The sequence below is a fragment of the Megalobrama amblycephala genome, linkage group LG4 (genome assembly GCF_018812025.1).
Source record: "Megalobrama amblycephala isolate DHTTF-2021 linkage group LG4, ASM1881202v1, whole genome shotgun sequence".
Taxonomy (NCBI): Eukaryota; Metazoa; Chordata; class Actinopteri; order Cypriniformes; family Xenocyprididae; genus Megalobrama; species Megalobrama amblycephala.
In genome coordinates, this window is record NC_063047.1 from 21421515 (window position 1) to 21443883 (window position 22369).

Below are 22369 nucleotides of genomic sequence, written 5' to 3' on the forward strand. Positions count from 1 at the left end.
ACCTCTGTAGGGCCTTACGGGAATCTGGATTTGGCCAATCCACCACAGCCTTAACCTTGTCAGGATCCATGCGAACTCCCTCAGACGAAACGATGTGCCCTAGAAAAGAAACAGACTGTGCATGAAACTCGCATTTCTCCACCTTGACAAAAAGCCTATTCTCTAACAGACGCTGAAGCACTCGTCTAACGTGTTGAACATGTTCCTGGAGAGACGAGGAAAATATCAATATGTCATCCAGGTAGACATAAATGAACCGATCGACCATATCTCTCAACACGTCATTGATGAGTGCCTGGAAGACTGCTGGGGAGTTGGACAGCCCGAAGGGCATGACCAAGTATTCAAAGTGCCCCCTAGGGGTGTTAAAAGCAGTCTTCCATTCATCCCCCTTCCTGATGCGAACCAAATGATATGCATTTCTTAAGTCCAATTTAGTGAAGACGGATGCTCCCTGCAACCTCTCAAAGGCTGAAGACATCAGCGGCAAAGGATAAGTATTCTTTACCGTGATGTTGTTCAGCCCTCGGTAATCAATGCAAGGTCGAAGGGAACCATCCTTCTTCCCCACAAAAAAGAACCCCGCCCCCGCTGGAGAAGAGGAAGGGCGGATGAACTTCGCTGCCAGAGAATCAGAAATGTATTTCTCCATGGCCTCCCTCTCGGGAATAGACAGAGAGTATAATTTGCCCTTGGGCGGAGACTTACCGGGCACTAAATCTATTGCACAGTCATAGGGACGATGCGGAGGAAGAGAAGCAGCGCGGGACTTACTGAACACTTCCCTCAGGTCCAGGTACTCCGGGGGCACGTTTGACAAATCCACCGCCTTCTCCTGTAACACAGAAACAGACACAGTGGGACAAGCAGACAATAGACAAGACCTGTGACACAGAGTGCTCCACTCAGTGATGGTATGTTGTTGCCAGTCAATCTTGGGGTTGTGTTTGGTGAGCCAGGGGTGTCCGAGAACAATGGGTGCCAGCGGTGAGTCCATGAGCAGAAACTGAGTGTCCTCATTGTGATTGCCAGAAGTGACGAGAGTGACAAAATCCGTGGAGTGAGAGATGTCAGGGAGTCGCTGGCCATTGAGTGCGTCGACGGTGATCCGGTGGTTGAGTGGGATGATGGGTAAGTTATGACGAGCGAACCTGGTGTCCATGAAATTCCCCTCAGCCCCGGAGTCGATCAGTGCCTGGCAGGTGAAGTTGTGAGTGGCCCATCTCAGTCTTACCGGCAGGAGAGTGGATGGTGAGGACTTCTCGGCGGAGATCTCACCCGATAGTAGCCTCTGATTTACTACCAGGCTTGGTCTTTTACTGGACACGATCTGAGGAAATGACCCGTCGCTCCACAGTATAAACATAGGCCCTGGGATCTCCGCCTTTCTCTCTCCTCCCGGGAAAGCCGAGCTCTCCCTACCTGCATGGGTTCTGGATCGGATGAAGGGCCAACCGTGTCCACCGAACTGGCCAACCGGCCCTCCGCTCCTTGTGACTTCGTGCTGGGAAGCTCCAAACGCTCCAGTCGTTGAAGCCGAGCGTCAACTCGTAAGGCGAGGTCGATGAGTCCATTTCATCTTGGCGGCAAGCGCCTGGAACGAGGCGCAGCATGGATCCTGATTCTCCCACACCGCCGTTCCCCACAAAGCTGCCTTCCCCATCAGGAGCGTGAGAACAAAAGCCACCTTGGACTCTTCTCTCTCAAAGGTGCGTGGCTGTAATGAGAAATGCATGGAACATCTAGTCAGAAACGCTCTACAGAAGTTTGGCTCACCAGCGTAGGTCTGAGGAACCGGGAGGCATCCAACCGCTCCAGCGGTGTGGGGGGAATCGGCGGTGTGGGCGGCGCAGTTGTAGGGCCTCGCTCGACAGAACTTACCAATGACTTTATCAATGAACAACATGATTGAACAAAGCTTCATTTGGTCCAAAAGATCCATTTCCTGACAGGAAACACCTAGCCTTAACAGAAGTGATGACGTGACTTCTTTTAACAAAGGACTCTGTCTAAAGGACTTCTTAGCTCATCAGCAATAAACTAATCAGAACCCATCACGTGGATCTGATCACATTAAATCTATTGATTCTCTCACAAAACCCTCTTGTATTATCGGACGGAACAGGAAAACACCCATCAACGGATTTAAAGACGAATCTGTCCTATCAATACCTCCCTTGTGTGAGCAATCCATCCTGACCCGGTCACTCGTGACTCCGGTCAAAGTTTAAACTATGCTTAAGGACTCAATCTTGAATCTCAAAAGGGACAATTGTCGATCATTTAAAGTATTAACTATATCCAGAATAACACTTGCTATGATGTGATTACTAACATGTTGGAGTCAATGCAGTATATGTTTGTATTCCTGTATGCATTTTCTTTCTCTTGTAATCATTGTTTTAATTGGGTCAGTCTAGTAATATGTGTGTAAGAAGTGTGTCATGTTTGAGTTCAAAATGCAGAATTTATAATTCTCTGTAATTCTGTGTAAATGAAACATTGAAATTCAGTATCAGGAAGATATTAAGAAAACGTTATAAAGTTGTTAATAAAACAGGAGAATGTTCCACAGATATCACGCGATGTGATCAATAGACAATAGACGAGGCGTGTCTAATCTCCGTAGCAACGTCTCATTGGAGGATCGCATCTGAAGGATGGAGCCAAATTTGCTCCTTTAAAACTATGCTTTCCCAATGGCTGGAAGTCAGAAATAGGTCAGAAATCGCTCGAAATCGGTCAGAAATCGGTCAGAAGTCGGACTGAAGCACAGTCGTGGAAGCCCGGTAGCCGAAGCACCGCTACTTTGACCACGGCGGGAAAGTCGCATGGGTCATTGAGAACTGATTGACCGGGGCTGATTTTCCATCAAACAGTCGCCGACTTCAACCACGAGCCGCGCCGCTGATCATTCAACAGCCGTCACATCCAGACTCCAAAACACTTCGTGAAATATCTGACCAAAGTCTCCCAAGAAGAGAGCCGCTCAAGCCAGACGCTCAGAACAGTTGCACCAGCCAGCAACATCCTTCAAAGCTTCCGCGCAACCCACAGGGCTTTCCCGAGAAGACGTCACCTGAAAGACAGCCAATCCAGAACGGGATTCCGCTGTACACGAGTCACGGAACAACCCGATTACCTCAGCTGTCAGAGCAAACGCAGGTACAAGCAAACTTCTCTCTCTCTTGCTGGAAACTGGTGAAACTCCTTTAAACCTAAAGAATCAAGCCAAAGCTCTGCTTTTGTGATTTTCCTCAGGTTATGAGTTAAGTTAGCACTGAACTTGGGACTTTTCATGACTCATATCAACTCCGCGAATGTGTGTGCATTTATGTATGTATGTGTGTGTGTGTGTGTGTGTGTTTAGCCTTAGTTTCTTGTAATCATTAGAAGTAGTCAATAAAGCTTGTTTTGATTTTCACATATACGAGTTTCTTGTGCTGTGTATCAAATTACTGTCTTAAACTCAAAGATCAGTTACCTCTTGCTTATAATAATATAATAATTATAATAATAATAATAATAATAAAATATTGTTACTGTTGGCCGCAGAATAATATTTTATCCAGAATTGGTAAAATACTCTAACCTCAGTTTTCGCTGGACGAATAATTGATGAAGTGTTAAATATTAATTCTGAATCATTTACAGTGAATCACTTACAGTTGGTTCAATTCTTATTCCCTGTAACAATTAAATTGAGCTAATAAATGACCTAAGGTCCCTACACAGTGGGAGCGCGGAGTTGTTAAAGCTGCTGGGAGAGCTCGGACACCTGCGTCACCAGCGTTCGAACCGCGCGTTCGGTGGAAGATATACTTTCCTGCTGGTCCATACGAGAAATGCTGTGGTTGATGAACTCCGTTAAAGCTGCTGAACTTGCTGCATCCATGGCTGGTCAGATCGTTCTGTCACGGAAAGAACGACGGATGCAGATGCAAGTTTATCTCTTTTATTAGAGCTTCACACACAAGTAGGTCAGTCACAGAAAACACAGCAGGGGATTGGTGACGCAGGGACTTCGATGGGCAACGTGAGTCCGTAGGTGAAGAGTGGTGGTGTAGAGAGTCCGTGAGTCCGTGACGAGTAATCCAAGGATAAATCTGAGGTGAAATCCAACGAAGAACAGGAAACAGGAAACAATGACGAGAAATCCAATCCAGGGAACAACACACACGAGAAAGCACAGGACACTAACCACAGGACTCCAAACAACGATCTGACAAACATGAGATGAAAGACAAGGCGTTAAATAGGCAGGTGGAATTGCGCACAGCTGCCGCTGATCAAACAATCAGCGGCGACGCCCACACGAAACAATCAGGCAACACACCCACACAAACACACAGACACCAGGATGAGACAGCGGATTCATGAACCGTGACACCTTCTTCTACGCAGCCATGATGTTGTAATTGATGCAGTATGTGGTCTGGCATTGTCATGTTAGAAAATGCAAGGTCTTCCCTGAAAGAGACGACGTCTGAATGGGAGCATATGTTGTTCTAGAACTTGGATATACCTTTCAGCATTGATGGTGTCTTTCCAGATGTGTAAGCTGCCCATGCCACACGCACTCATGCAACCCCATACCATCAGAGATGCAGGCTTCTGAACTAAGCGCTGATAACATCTTAGGTTGTCCTTGTCCTCTTTAGTCCGGATGACATGGCATCCCAGTTTCCAAAAAGAACTTCAAATTTTGATTCGTCTGACCACAGAACAGTCTTCCACTTTGCCACAGTCCATTTTAAATGAGCCTTGGTCCAGAGAAAACGCCTGCGCTTCTGGATCATGTTTAGATATGGCTTCTTTTTTGACCTAAAGAGTTTTAGCCGGCAAAGGGCGAATGGCACAGTGGATTGTGTTCACCGACAATGTCTTCTGGAAGTATTCCTGAGCCCATGTTGTGATTTCCATTACAGTAGCATTCCTGTATGTGATGCAGAGCCGTCTAAGGGCCCGAAGATCACGGGCATCCAGTATGGTTTTCCGGCCTTGACCCTTATGCACAGAGATTGTTCCAGATTCTCTGAATCTTTGGATTATATTATGCACTGTAGATGATGATAACTTCAAACTCTGCAATTTTTCTCTGAGAAACTCCTTTCTGATATTGCTCCACTATTTTTCGCCGCAGCATTGGGGGAATTGGTGATCCTCTGCCTATCTTGACTTCTGAGAGACACTGCCACTCTGAGAGGCTCTTTTTATACCCAATCATGTTGCCAATTGACCTAATAAGTTGCAAATTGGTCCTCCAGCTGTTCCTTATATGTACATTGAACTTTTCCGGCCTCTTATTGCTACCAGTCCCAACTTTTTTGGAATGTATAGTTCTCATGAAATCCAAAATGAGCCACTATTTGGCATGACATTTCAAAATGTCTCACTTTCAACATTTGATATGTTATCTACATTCTATTGTGAATAAGATATACGTTTATGAGATTTGTAAATCTTTGCATTTCTTTTTTACTCACAATTTGTACAGTGTCCCAACTTTTTTGGAATCGGGTTTGTACATACAGCAGTTCTTTCTGGTTCTCAAATCTGATTGGCTGAGAGCCTTGTGATGTTCCCTTAGTATCAGCACTGGAACTGTTTCACTGCTTGTATCACTCCGCTTGCAGTGGTCAAGCAAATCCACCACATTTTTGTTGCTGTCACAGTATGTAGTTTTAAGAGGCTTTTTTAGGCACAAATTTAGTTTTTTAAACCTCAAATGTGTGATTCGTATATAAACATAGCGCTTATTTTACAATTTGTTTAGACGCTTTCGCAGAGGTGAGCTCCAGGCAGTCAGCAGCCATTCAGCGCTCATGTAGCTGCAGCGAACAGCTTAATCTTGGCCAGTCCTTCGGGAATTTGCCACTGGCTCATAGTGGTTAAAAATGAGATATAATTCACTGTATTGTATTAACAGAAAGCCTGTTAATATGAAGATTAATACAAAGCATTTTTCCGAAAGTTTTAATAGTATTTTTAATCCTTGACCCTGGGGGCTGGAATGTGTGACATAGCCATGCACACTTACCAGACCGTCTCATTCTAGTGTTTAATGCCGAGGAGGACTAGCCTCCGAAGGACTGGACTAGGAAGAACACAGCCTCGGTAGGATGCAGCCTTCCATTTGAGAAGCACACATTTGCTGTGTCTGAAATCACCCCCTATACTCTTAAACAAGGCACAATTTGAGGGGACAACCATTTGTAGTGGTGTCTAAAACCAAGTAGTGGACATTATTGAGGGCACTCATTCAATCTTAAAATGCACTGCAATAATGAGTGTACAACCGATGTATGTGCAATGGCTAGAGAATAATGGAACTGTTACATAATGCACTGTGAGAGTCATGTACTGAATTAGCTAATTCTTGCGTCTGAGCAAAAGACTACGCCCGCAGCTGAATCATGCATCCATCCATACAGCATAATATCATACAGGTATAAATTGCTTTTTCATTTATTATTAAATTATTTGATTACGATGTATACATAGTTTCCATGACAGAGTTTAAGATAAATCTTTTCATCTTACCACTGGAGCTGCCAGTTTGCTAAGTTTCAAACAGCAAGCACAAGCTATGCAAAAGTGGCAGCCCTTCCGACACACTCAGTGCCTGAATTCATTCACTCATTCTCATTCACTCCCTCAAGTGAACTATATTAGTGGACTAATGTAGGGAAAGTGAATGAGGGTATAGGAGGCAATTTCGGACACAACCATTGTTTGATCTTTAGGTCGCCTGTCTCTGTTTTGTGTTCTTAGAATTAAAAAAAAAAGCCACAGTCACTATAACCTACAGAAAGTGTCTGAGAAAAATACCCCAGTTAAGTTTTCAATGGTTTTCAATTTAAGACATCACAAATGTGAATATTTGTTAAATATTTAGCTATAGATTTACATTATAAATGGGTACTTTATATAACATTTAGATATACCATTTTGATTGATATGGAAAATGTAGATTTTGTAATGTGACTTTCGAAATCTAGTCTCTTTTGACATTTGTTTGAAATAAATCTGGAAAATTGGGCAGTGATATGCAATACTTTCGGAACTCCATACAACACCCTGTGGAATATTCAGAATAAAGCAAACAAGAATGATGTGATTTCACGTCAAGCAATGTCAGCTAGTTTATAGGGTAGGAATATGTGGTGCTCTGGAACCCATTCAAACACATGTGGGCCTATGCAGTAACTACAGAGCTCAGTGCTGGAACTTGACGAAACCAGAACAATCGTCCCTCAAATAAAGTGTACTGTCAACAGAAACATTAGCCTGCACTACAACTACCCATGTTGCTGTAAACACAGGTCGTTTCTAGCTAATCATTGCGGAAACAAATTTATCCCACGTGGAGGTAATCGGTTTAATAGAGAGCATTCGTCTGGAGGCCATTTATAAATGCAAACTGTGCACATCTGGAACTGATCCTGAATTGAGATAATCCTAGTCTGATGCTTCTCTGGTCCACCTGTAGTCCGGCACGGCACAGGTTGTCCATGAACCGTCTAAAATGATGAGTGTTTGCAAGCAAGCCCATATACCCACAAGCATTATGTCGCTGACTTCAGTGAGTACTCTCCAAACTATTTGCCTTTTTCACGACAATGGAGCTCTTTATGACTCTCAATAGAGGTTTCGTAGCCCAGCACTGAGTCCCCCTGTGGTTTTATGGAAACAAAGTTTACAAAACAGGGGCATATGTTTCAACTAAATCAGCATTACACATGGGCAAATGCAATTCTGATGATAGACATGGGGTATAGAAATGCTCCCTTTAGTATTAGTTAAATATTGACTAGATATTCAGCAAAAATAACTGCCTAACTATTGCTTCTTTTGTCTCCTCAGCCAATAAAACACACTTTAAAGAATTTCATGAAGGTTTCAACATTTTACAAACCTGACAAGTATTGTAAGGGCTTTTCATGAAGAGGAAATGTGACATATCTCTTACCTTGTCGTTCAGGAACACTAGTTTTTTTATATGGCAGTGTACATGCTATATGTCAGGATTATAATGAAATGCTGCCTGGAAACAAGGTTATTGCAGGTTTCAGACAAGACAAACTAATTAAACAAAGGCGGGAAGGGAGCTGTTTGATTTGCGATGGCAACATCACGCAGCACATTCTTGCAGTTGAACATTACTGGAACTAAGCAGTGCAAACCTTCACTGGGTTCTTCATGTTAGTTCACAGCTAATTGCCATTCTTGTTGTCTAAGTAACCGGTCTACAACAAAACACTCAGTGTTTTAGCATACTACACAGTATCCTTGGAAGCAGATGAGATGGGATCTGGGATGAGATCTGATGAGTATGTGTAAAAAGCGCCAGTGATCAAATGCAATAACAGGAATGTTAAGCAGTGTTTATATAATATGTGTATATTTATACCAAGAGGGGTAATTTCACATATCACATCTTCTTTACTAACAGCCTACACTTAATGGTGCAAAAACTTGATGAGAACTACCTGAAATGAGAACTACCTGAAATGAAAGAAATCTCTTTTTTTTTTAATTAATTGACACATAATTGGATTTTTTTAGTTTGGCTCAGGGTTTAAGACCTATACTGCAGCCAGTCACCAAGGGGCAATCGAAATGCTTTGGCTTCACTTTTCAGGATGTAGTGGATTAAAAGATGCTGATTCATTTCTGTTGCATTCGATCACTGGTGCTTTTTACACATCCTCATCAGATCTCATCCCGATCTGCTTCCAAGGATACTGTGTAGTACGCTAAAACACTGAGTTCTGTGTTAAAATGACATTTTTAAAGGTGCCATCGAACGTTTTTTTACAAGATGTAATATAAGTCTAAGGTGTCCCCTGAATGTGTCTGTGAAGTTTCAGCTCAAAATACCCATAGATTTTTTTAAATTAATTTTTTAACTGCCTATTTTGGGGCTCTCCGCCCCCTCCCAAGCTCTCGACTCTATCATTGCATAAACAAAGTTCACACAGCTAATAAAACCCTCAAAATGGATCTTTACAAAGTGTTCGTAATGCATGCTGCATGCATACATCGGATTATGTGAGTATTGTATTTATTTGGATGTTTACATTTGATTCTGAATGAGTTTGATAGTATGCTCCGTGGCTAACGGCTAATGCTACACTGTTTTAGAGATTTATAAAGAATGAAGTTGTGTTTATGAATTATACAGACTGCAAGTGTTTAATAATGAAAATAACGACAGTCTTGTCTCCGTGAATACAGTAAGAAACAATGGTAACTTTAACCACATTTAACAGTACATTAGCAACATGCTAACCAAACATTTAGAAAGATAGTTTACAAATATCACTAAAAATATCATGATATCATGGATCATGTCAGTTATTATCGCTCCATCTGCCATTTTTCGCTATTGTCCTTGCTTGCTTACCTAGTCTGTTGATTCAGCTGTGCACATCCAGACGTTAATGCTGGCTGCCCTTGTCTAATGCCTTGAACATGAGCTGGCATATGCAAATATTGGGGGCGTACATATTAATGATCCCGACTGTTAAGTAACAGTTATGTTGAGATTCACCTGTTCTTCGGAGGTCTTTTAAACAAATGAGATTTATATAAGAAGGAGGAAACAATGGAGTTTGAGACTCACTGTATGTCATTTCCATGTACTGAACTCTTGTTATTTAACTATGCCACGGTAAATTCAATTTTTAATTCTAGGGCACCTTTAAGCTTTCGGACGATGCCTTTGATAATATACTGGAAATAATAGACCATCCAGGGACTTATGGCATACTCTTTTCAACATACTATGCTTTTGAGGCACACTTATTCTAATCTCATATATTATTTAGGATGGATAGTATGCATATTGGGATGCAGGGATAGCTATAGTTAGAGCATTTTCTTCACCTGAAACAATAATTTAATAAAACATGATGCCATTTAAAGCTAATATGAAATTGTTTGATTTAAAATGAATTTAAAATTCATCATTCAAACTATTACTTTACTAAAATATACTTTGATACACTATGATTTCTTTTTTAAAGCTGTCGCAACAGATTTATTGGGAAATTGCATAATTAGGACATTCGCTTGTAATGTCATCCATACACAGAGAAAAGTAGCTTTGACTACTGTGGCACATGTGGTGCAAGAGTAGCGTGATTCTTAACACTTGCTATTTGTTGTTACAAATAACAAGAAGAAAAAAAAAGACCACTGATCAGTTATAGTTACAGTTATATAATTGTCTCTCAGCTCTGATTAAATTATTCTGTACCCATGTTTACACCAGTACCTCCAACCACATTCATTTGCAACCAAAACAAACTACTTTGCAAGATGCATGCAGTTTTAGTTTTTCACATGAGGGCCAAGAGTTGCAAAGTGTATCTTTAAATTTTTTTGAAAAATCAGTAGAAAAATCAGAACATTTTCCATTAAGTTTACAGACATTTCCTTTAACCTTAAAACACAACACAATACCAGAGAGGCTAAAGGCTTTCAAGCAGATGGACCTGGTTATTGCACAGTCAAAATGTTTCACCACCGATGATGTGTGACCACATAGCATTCTACAGCTGCCTGAATGTGTTTATATCAAAGATGTCACATTTATTTGTTGCAGGGTGCTAAGACCATAATTCTGCTCCTCAGAAGAAAACAGACCAAAGCATCAAACACTGTCATTGTTTTCAGCTACACAATCTGTCAGCTTTTCAAGTGGGTGACATGGTCTCATTAAATTATGTGCTTTCCTACTTGATGTGTCAGATATTTATTCATGCAGCTAACAAACCACTTAGTGCTAAGAAACCGTATGATTTATCTCCCTCTCATGGATATGAAGGGGATCTGTCATTATTCAGCCCTCTACATGGTCTCTCTCTAGATGATTTCCTTCATCATTGTGGAACACAAGTTAAAAGCTCCCTATTTATGATTAAGATCTAAATCAGCAGGGCTGTGAGGGAGATGTAGACAGTTACAGTACGTGTATAGTCGAACCTGTATGTGGGCTGAATATGAAGCATGACAGCTGCCTGTGGATAGATGCTTGTCTAGTTTTTGCTTTCCACATACAAGTATCTGTATAACACCTTGATGTAAAGTATGTTTTTTTGTTTTTTTTCTCGAAATGCATTAAGGGGAATACAGACCAGTTTTACCTATTAAATTAAGCATGTAATACACTCACTTCTAAAGAAAGCTTTTTACAGTCATGCGCCCACATACTTGGCTACAGTCATTTTAGCACTTTAATTAAAAGCAATAGGACGTTCCCTCTGGAGAACTCTATAGGTTAAAAAGCATAATAGTGAGCTGCCCTATTATTTCAAGCTCTCCAGGGCTCAGCTCACCCCTACTTGAGATTGAACCTGCAGCCACAATTTATTTAATTAACAGGAGGATTCACAGAGAAACTTGCTGTTTAAGAACTATGCTAATTAACACTTTAATTATGTAAAATTAAAGAATTTCCTTGATGAGAATATTTTATTTTCTCTTTTTCTGAATGGAATGCTTATAATTAATTTGCTTTTTAGCAGAATATAGTGTGCATATATTAGGCCAGAGTTTCCAAAACTCGGGTTCAACACCTGGTTTGTGAGGAAAGAAATCAGGGTTATGCCAAATTGGAGAATACTTACAGGGGTCCATCGTGGATTTAATTATTTTTTAAAGTTGAGGAAATAAGTATATTTTTGAAACAGTTATGTTTTTTGATAGATAAAATTTAAATCACTTAATTTAATATTATTACATTAGTTTTGTTCTAGTTCAATCATGCATCATAATCTGAATTGGAGTGTAACCATCTAATAAGAAATTGTAACTGATTAGACATGTAGCAAATATTAAGAGGCTGATTGTAGCCTTTTTATTTTACCAATACAAGTCAGATATAAGTTTAATGATTGGAACCACTTGGAAGTTTAAATGGGATCATTGATCATAAGTAACTGATTTAAGGCAGGATTTTCATTTTGACAGTTGTTATCCACCCTATAGAGAGAGAATATTTTAAGTCATTACCAATTTTAGTTAATATTGGAGTAAAAAAAAAATTTAAGTGAACTATTTCTGAAAGTTTTGAAGAAATAAATATACCTAGGTATTTAATGTTAACTCTGAGAATAATGACAACCCCCTATGGACACACTGAAGCTCGAGTTGCCATTGGCTAGTACATTTTTTTTTTTTTTTTTACTCGCCAGAATTTTTACATGGAATGCAAAAACAATTCAAATGAAATCATTTTCAAAAACTATTAAAGACAAGTAAAGAGTCTGTAATAAAATAAGAACAAATAATCAAACTATAAGCAATAGCACCAATAAACAATAGAATAAACACAATAGACAAAAAAATTATCTGTGCTTTTCAGGTTTTTCAGGTAGATCTAACAGTAGTTAGTATATACAGAAATTAAATAATCAAATGTAAAATAACACTGCATATTCTTCACTGTACAAATGAAATATAGATTAATCCTTATTAAAGTTACAAAGTTCAGTCAAGAGCAGTGTGATTTTTTTTTATTTTTTTTTATTTTTTTTTTTTTTGAAGGGTTCTATGAGTTAGATGTTATCCGAAGTATTGTTAATTTTGTTCAATTTATTGTATAATCAGAGATCTGCGAGAACCATGACATAAGTTTGAAAAGTTCTGATAAAGAATTAAGTGGGACTTGCAGATAATAAAACATCATCTGCATACAAATTGATTTTATGTATCATATTTCCTATAGATAATGCCTTTTTATATTTAAATTTTGGCAGATCATGGCTGCCAAAGACTCAATAAAAATGGCAAATAGTAAGGGAGCTAAAGCACATTCCTGTCTAGTGCCTCTTTATAATGAAAAGCTATGTGATAAAATTCCATTAGTTATGACTGAGGCTTTGGGATCATTATAAATTGTATTTATCCACTGAATGAAATAATTTCCAAAACCAAATTTCTGCAAGACTGCACAAAAGGAATTTCCAATTGACTTTATCAAAAGCCTCTATTTCTAGAAGAATGACAGCCTTTGATGAATCCTGTTTGATCATTATGAATAATTGTGGGAATTATTGTATCCAACCAGCATGCCAGAGATTTTGAAATTGTTTTAATGTTGGAGTTTATTAAAGATAGTGGGCAATAGCTAGGTGGCAAAGTCGGATATTTATCTGGTTTTGGTAATAGTCTTGTTAGAGACCTATTTGTGTGGGACAAAATCTGACCATTAGCATTTATTTCTGTGACCATTCTAAAAAACAGTGGAGCCATCATATCCCAGAAATGTTTTATAAATTCTGAGGGAAATCCATCTGGACCTGGTGCTTCATTATATGGTATTTTTATTAATGCATTGTATAGTTTAGGTAATGTTAAATGTGACTCTAAATAGTCTATGGCCCAGATTAAGCCAGGAATAGGCCTTAGTTCAATTAGGGCATTTAAGTAGCTTTTATAAACGTGCCTTAGAAAAAAACATTAGTGGGCATCTTGAGACAAAACAATGGCAGTGACATATTTTTTAGGGTAACACTTTACTTGAAGGGGTGTGCATAAGACTGACATGACACCTTCATAATCTTGACATGACACGTGTCATGAATATGAAGGAGGTTTTATGCATGTTTATGACAACTGTCATTAAATGTCATTCGCTCAATTATGTCATTTTTAATGCAAAGATGACATTGTTTGAGATGTCTTTGTTACGACAACTTGACATAAACCAATACATCATAACCTGTCAGTGTCTTTGTCATGACAACTTGACATTAGCAAAACATCATAACCTGTCATAAACATGACATATCAGATTAATTATCAAACTTAAAAAAACTACTTAGCTTTATGGGTTAACATTACATTACATTATTTTGGTAACATTTCAGTACAGGGAACACATATATAAACGATTAACTATGACTTTTCCCTCAATAAACTCTTAATTTACTGCTTATTATAGTTAATTGTTAGGTTTAGGTATTGGGTAGGATTAAGAATGTAGAATAAGGTCATGCAGAATAAGGCATTAATATGTGCTTTATAAGTACTAATAAATAGCCAATATTTTAGCCATATGAATTCTAATAGTAATAAGCAACTAGTTAAAAGACCCTAAAATAAAGTGTTACCATTATTTTATAACAGTGTCATCTTTTTTACTAGATTTGAAATTGTCTATTATCTGACCTTCTGTTGGAGGAAACTTAAAAAAAAAAAAAACATGAAATGAAAAATAGTAATGACACTGTTATAAAATTATTTGTCAGAGTTTTGTCACTTAATGACATTTTAATGACAAGTTCAATTTGTACCACTGTACTTGAGCTCAAGATACATATTTATGACACTATTATAATGGCCTCATGACAGCCAATGTCAAAACCAACGACATGACAGTTTAATGTAATGTTAACCCATAAAGCTAAATGATGTCAAGTTGTCATGACAAAGACATTGACAGGTTATGATGTATTGGTTTATGTCAAGTTGTCATAACTCGGACATCTCAAACAATGTCATCTTTGCATTAAAAATTACATAATTGAGCGAATGACACTTAATGACAGTTGTCATAAACATTCATAAAACCTCCTTCATATTCATGACATGTGTCATGTCATGATTATGAAGGTGTGATGTCAGTATTATGCACACCCCTTCAAGTAAAGTGTTACCTTTTTGGGATATGTCAAATGTCAAAGATATGTTTTAAGATAAAATAGCTCAAACATGCATTTTAGTCTGGGACAAGGCTTAAACCTAGACTAAAAATATAAAAAAGGGATTCGGCTGAGGATATTGCTCTAATCAGCAAGATGTATAATTACACAGAGCCTCTCTGATGTTCTTATGGAAAATCATATGGCATGTTTTATTCTATTCAGCACACTTAGCTGCACTCATCATCTCAAGGGTCATAAGGCTACTGTTGATGGATGGATGGATGGATGGATGGATGGATCATTGCTAAGATCTAATTAAACAACTGATGCAAGCCATGAAAATATGAAAAATATTTCAATAATTCTCTCACTGTTCTGTTTCTTCCACTAGTTTCGAGCAATAAAATCATTATAATTTGAAATAACCTTCAGTAAATCAAGTTCTCTCAACATTTACACCAAAGCAGCATACAAGCGTGTACATTATGGTGTTATGTGGGAGGACACATACAGTAAAGCAGAGACAGAACGATCTCAGAAAATGCTGTTAACATATATGTCAGCAATCTTTCACACCTGTACCCCCTTTTTCATAAATCTGTCACCATTTTTTTTTTCTTTTTTTGCTTTACAGAATGTAAATGGGAAGATTTAGAGAGCTGTGACACTTTCTGTAAGCAAGAGAGGTGAAAGCGGATTTCAGCACCTTCTGCAATTACCACCTTTTCCTGGAAGTGCTTATGGCTCTAAAGGTTGGAGAGCTCTCAGAGATGCATTAATTCTGGAGGTGAGTTTAGGTGCTTGAGTCTGGCTGTCTGTGTTAAAAGCTGTTAGAGGTTGTAAATTAAACACGAGCGCTGGCATCAGTCCATAAACCTGCAGGACACAAGAACCCTGCTAATGTCACATGCAATGTCCCATGGCTAAACGACTGCTGAGTTCTTTTGAAATCCAGAAATCTCAGTTATGACATTTTCTTAGAAATTATATAAGGTTTCATATCACACTTCACACAAGGCAAATAAATTCTTTCACCAATTGAGAAGTCAGATCCAGTCACTGTTAATCATAATTTAGAAGGGGATAGACTATCATGCTTTCTATGGTGCCATCACTGTTTTACAGAACTGAATATGGCGTGACAAGGTGTGGTCACATTGTGCAGATTTTTCAACTGGTTCTAGTTGGTCACTTGTATTCGCCACGTTAACTTACAAAATGATGCTTGGCTTATGACTTCTGTTTGAGCTCCGCTATACTATTGACTATTAATGGATATTTTTTGCCCACAAAATTTAGCAGAAAAGATGATGAAATTAGCGATGTGTCGTAAAGCCAAGAATATGCTTCTTTTCCATCTCTTGCATTCAACTAGTTCTTATGCAAGGGAAGAACAATGTGTGTTGCCACCTAGTGGTCAAACTGATTTAGTACTGTCAAATCCACACATATGGGCAGGCAATAGTCAGATGCGCTGTGCATGTGCATAGAGGTGCTATGTATGTGCATAGAGATGCTCATGAACTGATGAACATTTTATCACATTGTATTTTCTTATCAAATGCAAATAAATATAAATAAATCCAAAACAATTCATGTTTATCTTGGGCTTGGATTGAAGTTTAACTGATAAATTACTTCTTGTTGTAAGCAAACACAAAACTTGCTAAAGGAAGAGAGCTTGAGATAGAGTTGATGGATTGCTGGCTTGTTAAACAGGAATAAAGAGGAAATATGGACCTTAAAGTCTGCTGTCTCAGGCCTGCAAGTCCTTGGTGTTTTGGCAATTTACAGCGCTTCCTATTTAGACAGCAACAACCTGACTCCCCAGCTCTACACTGATTGGTCCTCTAACCTGTTTTCAGGAAACAATTGAGATAAGACGTCTGAATGGAACTCTTTTTTCCGTTTCCTCATCCCTACACTTTGCCTCTAAGTGCAAGGAAGTGAACTGCCCTGTGCATGTGTTGACATTATAAATGTGAGAACATCATGTGGGAAAATTCCCTGTCCAAATCTTTTTTCTCTCTAGAAGTTACAAAAGTTTCTCCTAAAACATTAACAGTTTCCAATAAATCAAGGTGACACATGCCGTTAAACTTGAACCGACATTACGCATTGTTTTTTTTCTGTCAACTACAATCATTTGCATTTTATTGGACATTTATGCTTAGTTGTATCACACATAAATACTGTGGCCCCTAAAAAATATTTAGACACTTAAGCAACACAATGTCTTTGCATTGCACACACACGCACACAGGTTTGTTTTGCTATCTTAGTGAGGACATGGTTTTTATACTGTACAAACTGTACATTCTATCCCTCCTACACTACCCCTACTCCGAAACCTATTTTTACATTTTTAATAAAACATGGTTTAGGATGTTTTTAAAGCTATTTTAAATATGAGGATACGAGGACTCATGAAATGTCCTCATATTTCATGTTTACGTTGTAATACCAGTGTAATACCCATGCCATTACACAAATTTGTGTCCCCATAAATCACAAAAACACGTGCACACACACACACACACACACACACAGTATTTTAAATTGCTGTATTTTAAATTGTTGTTTTTGCTGTATTTTGGATCAAATAAAAGAAGCGTTGGTGAGCAGAAGAGATTTCTTTTAAAATCATTAAAAAATCTTACCGTTCAAAAACTTTTGACCGGTAGTGTATGCATTTATGCAATATCATGTACTGTATGAAATATATATATAATGCAATGACATTAAGACATTTTAAAATGTGACTTAAGTGTTCAAATGTGTCCAGATACTTTTTGGGGTCACTGAATGTGCTTTATGAACACCCTTTGAGGTCTATTGCATGTATCTTCCATAATTTTGGATGGTTATGAAAGTGCCCACGCATTTCACAACACAATACAGAGCTATGTGGTGGTATACTGATGACACCACAACTCCCTTGAGAATGTGCAGTGAAAGATAAAATTTGGCTCTCGTTTCAGGGTTAGAACAGTCAAACATAATTGAAGCTGGTTAAATAGTTTATTCAAATGCAAAATTGTAAATGGAGAAATGTCCCGCATGTGCTGGTTTTTCATTTGACAATTAAATTGTTCTGAACTAATTACATTGTCAGAGTCATAAAGAGCAATTCTGTCTTAATAGTGTTCCTAGCTGCAAGGTACAAAATCTTTTGTCATGTTTACAAAGCAAATTACAGTATGTGAATTGCATGCACTACCCATCATATGGGTAGTGCTTTCAATAACTCTGTAGTTTTTCCAGTTTCTGTTTTTTGGCTTCAGTCAAACAGATACCTTATAACAGTATCCAGCGGTATCTATATGAAAGGTGTGGTGGAATAGGTCCTGGAATTTATTATGGCATGATGAGGGCCAGGAGACTGTGTATTTTTGCCTTTTCTTTTGCTTTCACATCTGTACAAATGTCACAGCTGTGGGAGGAAATATGTCTGGCCACTACAGGTGCTTTTCAAAGAGATTCAGTGTGTACAGTCTCCTTTTTTCAGCATGAAAAGACAGAGTTTCCCGTCACAAAGACGCTGCAGCAGCAGGAACTGCTTGTAAAAGACTTTCTTCTGTTCAGCCTCCTCCGTCACGATCCCTGCCTGAAAGATCTTGAAAGATCTCCATGGTATTTTTTGTTCAGTAATACCCACAATATTTCAGGTGATCTGGATTTTGTCAGCTTTGACAATTCTTAGTGATTATAAAATAAAATAAATAATAGATATCGATATCGATATATGATATATAACAACTTTTTCCAGAGCAAAAAACTTGCTGAGAAGCCAGAGCTCTTCAACATCTTTATGTAATCTGTCTATCAACCAACGCACGCAAATACAATGGAAAAAGACTTGGAAGCATTGCATGCTAAAATATACTGAGCTAATATGTTCACAATGTTCACACAAGTACATGTTATACTGTTTGCAATTGTATCAGCTTAAACCAGATGTGGAAATATTTGTTCAAAGATTATTTGTCATCAACTTGGAAACATCTGTGGAGCAATTACATTCGCTGCTTCTGTAGCTTCTTCATATTTTAACATTTCAGAGGTCTATATGTCATCTTGATTTGTTATGCAGTGAATGGGACATAGCAGATGGTAATACATCCTGAAGGACTGTTATTAAGAATGTTTTATTGCATTTTCAAGAGATTAATTAGATGTGATGAACAGAATTAATCCACAAACTGACAGATCTAAATGCTTAGTTCAAAGTGGTTTAGAGAGATAGGTTTAGGTTTAGCTTGCTAGCTTTTCTGCATTTTCTGCTACCTTTTCTGCATTTTTCCCCACAAGTAAGACATTTACAACATGTGTGCCCATTCAGAATGTCTCTTTCATTCACAAAGTTATGGAAAATTAAACATTAATATTCATATTAATAATGACAATTTACTACAATTTTGGTACATTGCTTGTTATGTGAACAGATTTGCTGTCCGATCAGTAAATACCCCTATACTAAGGTAATACTAAGGTAATGCTATTTTTATAATGTTTGCAAAAAAATATTGTTTTTGTTGCAAGAAATGTGGATCGGCGTGTACACAGTCACCTCACAGCTAAACTGTTTGAGTTTGAGTCCCGGGTGAGCCAGGAGGTGTGGTGTTTGCATGTTCACCTTGTTTTGGTGTGGGTTTCCTCTGGTTCTCCGGTTTCCCCCCTACAATCCAAAGATATGCATGATTTGGACACTGTAACATTAGCCATCCTACATAGGACATATAAGAAATCTTTGTGTTGACGCTATGGGGAATGCAATACCCACTAAGCCATGCTGAAGAAATGCCTGTGCACAAACAGATTGGGCCTAGCACTTAAAGGGTCATGAAGGTTTTATCCTGGGCGTTCACACCTCAAAGCTCAAAAAACCCTGTTAAAATAGGCGTGTAGTGGGGGAGAAGAGGGGAGAGAACAACCAATGAAGCAGAGACACAGAACACACTCATTATACAGAATAATGAATATTAATATATGAGCATGGAGAAAATGACAACAACTCCCAAGCACAAGGGAGAAATGCGAAAGATTATTTAATAGGGTTAATAATAGGCTACTTTGATTACGTTTACGAGCACTGCAGTCTCAAATTCAGTCTTTTGTCTTAGAATAATCGTGTCGTCGCATTCAGACCACTGTATCAGTGTCCAGTTTGCACATATAATTCATTTGAAGAAGAATTGATGAAATATGTGTGCATAACTACACCGTGCTGGTTAATGTTTGGTGCAGGAGAATGTGTGAAATAAAAATTTTAAACACAGATACTTTATTCTGTATGAGCTATGTGCCACGTGGCTAGTGTTGTTAAACACTACGCGAAGCTCCGCGCTGAAACCGATCATATGCGTGGTCCGCGTGTATAGCATAACAGTCGTATTTTTCATGTGTTTGTATTCAAACTCCAGTTCTGACCGCATCGCGAGCAAAATACAAACAACACATGCTGCTGTGCTGAGGGAAACATGCACACGGCTCATGTGTTTGAACGCGTCTAGAGCAGGCAGAGGTGAATGAGCCGCACTTTTGTGACATTTGAATTCTCTGCTGTAATGCGATCTCATGCAAACATTTTCCATTTGTGCTGGTAGATTACAGCAAAACAATCCACATGCACACAAACCTCTGCTCTGGTCGCGTCTCAGGAAAACACATTGTGTTGTAGCACTGAGGAAACGAACACCAACGATATGTCTCTGAATGACAAGAGACCGAGGCGAGAAAAGTGATACTTCCTCATGCATAATACGCAATTATAATCTTATGCATACTACAGCACAGTGATTGGATTAAATGAGCTTTATGTCATGAATATATGTCGAGAATCGCTCGAAACGGTCTACGTCAGCATATTCGACCATGTCCATACTTGGGCCGAAAGTACACAATTACGTCAGATTTTGTGACGTTGCTCTGACTCAGCTTTTCAAACCGGAAGACAGAAATCGCTCTGAAAAATGCAAAACATAACTATTTTTCACTTATGAATAACATTAATGAGTACCTTTAGTGTTTTCAATGATGTGCAGCCTATACATATCTGTTTACATAAAAACAAAAGCACATTAATATCCAAGGGTCCATCCTATGCAACTTATGGAAAAAGTTGGACAGTGGCCCTGCTCCCTAAAGCCAGAGTCCACAGGTGCTAGGTAAAAACCGAAAAGCTTGTATGCTCCATGTAATTGTGGCGACCAGGGCAGGCGAGAGCCGTGAGGGAACGGCGCGAGGCCGGTGGCGCGAGTGTTAATGAGCTTCACCTGGGAGGCGCACCGGCCTTGAGTCCCTCACGGAGGAGCTCCGGGAGCATAAAAGGAGGAGCGACTACAGTGAAGGACGAGAGAGGACCAGGCCTGGACTTTATTTTACGTTTTATTATGTTTGTGTGGCCGGCAGACGTCCGCGAGGGTCTGCCGGCATTACTTTCGTTTTGTTCTTTGTTTATTTTGAATTAAAGTTTTGTTGAATGTTCGCCGGTTCCCGCCTCCTTCCCACATCTATGAACCACGTTACATTGGTGCCGAAACCCGGGAGGAAGGAGGGACATGCTGTCGGAGAGCCCTCGCTGCTGAGGGGGATTGCGGTGCTGCGGAGTTCGGGCAGCGCGGGAGTGGGAAGACCGCAAGAGGCTGCCCGAGGGGGTGGTGCTGGAGCTTAGTGACAGGTGGGACGGAGACCCGGATGCCGTGCTCCTGGGACGAGGTGGGGTGGCTGCCGTCCTGGACCTGGAGGGAGCGGAGGAGTCGCCGCCGTCCGCCGTGGGCCGGAGCCTGCTGCCGTCCGCCATGAAGGGGAGGAGCAGGGGACGGGGGACTCGCTGCCGGCTGCCCTCAGTCGGAGGAGCCATCGTCGGCCGCCAGGAGGCGGTCGAGGATCGGGCCGTCCACCGAGCGTCCAGTGCCACCGCATGGCACCGCGAGGAAGAGCCTCCCGGCTGGCTGAGGACCGGGCGGCAGTGTGTCTGGGAACCGGACCAAGAATTTTTTTTCTCTTTTTCCTCTCTCCCCTCTCTCGTCCTGTCGCTCCCCTTGCTTCCGTCTCCTTTCTCTCGTCTCGTCTGTCCTTACCCCCAGGTGCTGCGGCCGCCGAGACAGGCCCCGGGGGGGAGTAGAGCGCAGTCTCGGGAGTACCCCCAGGCCTGCGAGGGTGGATGGGGGTATGTGGCGACCAGGGCGGGCGAGAGCCGTGAGGGAACGGCGCTAGGCCGGTGACGCAAGCGATAACAAGCATCACCTGGGAGGCGCACCGGCCTTGAGTCTCTCACGGAGGAGCTCCGGGAGCATAAAAGGAGGAGCGACGACCGTGGAGGACGAGAGAGGACCAGGCCTGGACTTTATTTTATGTTTTATTATGTTTGTGTGGCATTACTTTCGTTTTGTTCTTTGTTTATTTTGAATTAAACTTTTGTTGAACGTTCGCCGGTTCCCGCCTCCTTCTTCCCACATCTATGAACCGTGTTACAGTAATGCTTACCTCAAATGAGGGAAGTTCAGGCTAGTCCATCCTTACTCCCTGTTACAGGACAGGCTTTAGCCTAGAGCCCCAAGAGCAGAGCTATAAGGGGAATACACAACATAGCCTTAGCTATGCTCCAGTGTGCTTTGTTAACGGCTCGGTAGACTCAGCCTCAGACGTCACACCCACGAAACGTTAGCTGAACGTGTGATGCATATGGCACACTTAACTGGAAACGCTTC

At 40.0% G+C, this 22369-nt stretch overlaps 1 protein-coding gene across 3 annotated transcripts in view; it reads left to right on the forward strand.

Annotated features, from left to right (window-relative positions):
* The window catches only part of arid3c (AT rich interactive domain 3C (BRIGHT-like)), a 170901-nt gene that overhangs the window by 11193 nt on the left and 137339 nt on the right, over window positions 1-22369 (forward strand). For all 3 annotated transcript variants that reach the window (XM_048188243.1, XM_048188242.1, XM_048188244.1), the window contains one exon: window positions 15292-15444. The gene's annotated coding sequence lies outside the window, so the exon portion shown is untranslated. The remainder of the gene's footprint in view (window positions 1-15291; window positions 15445-22369) is intronic.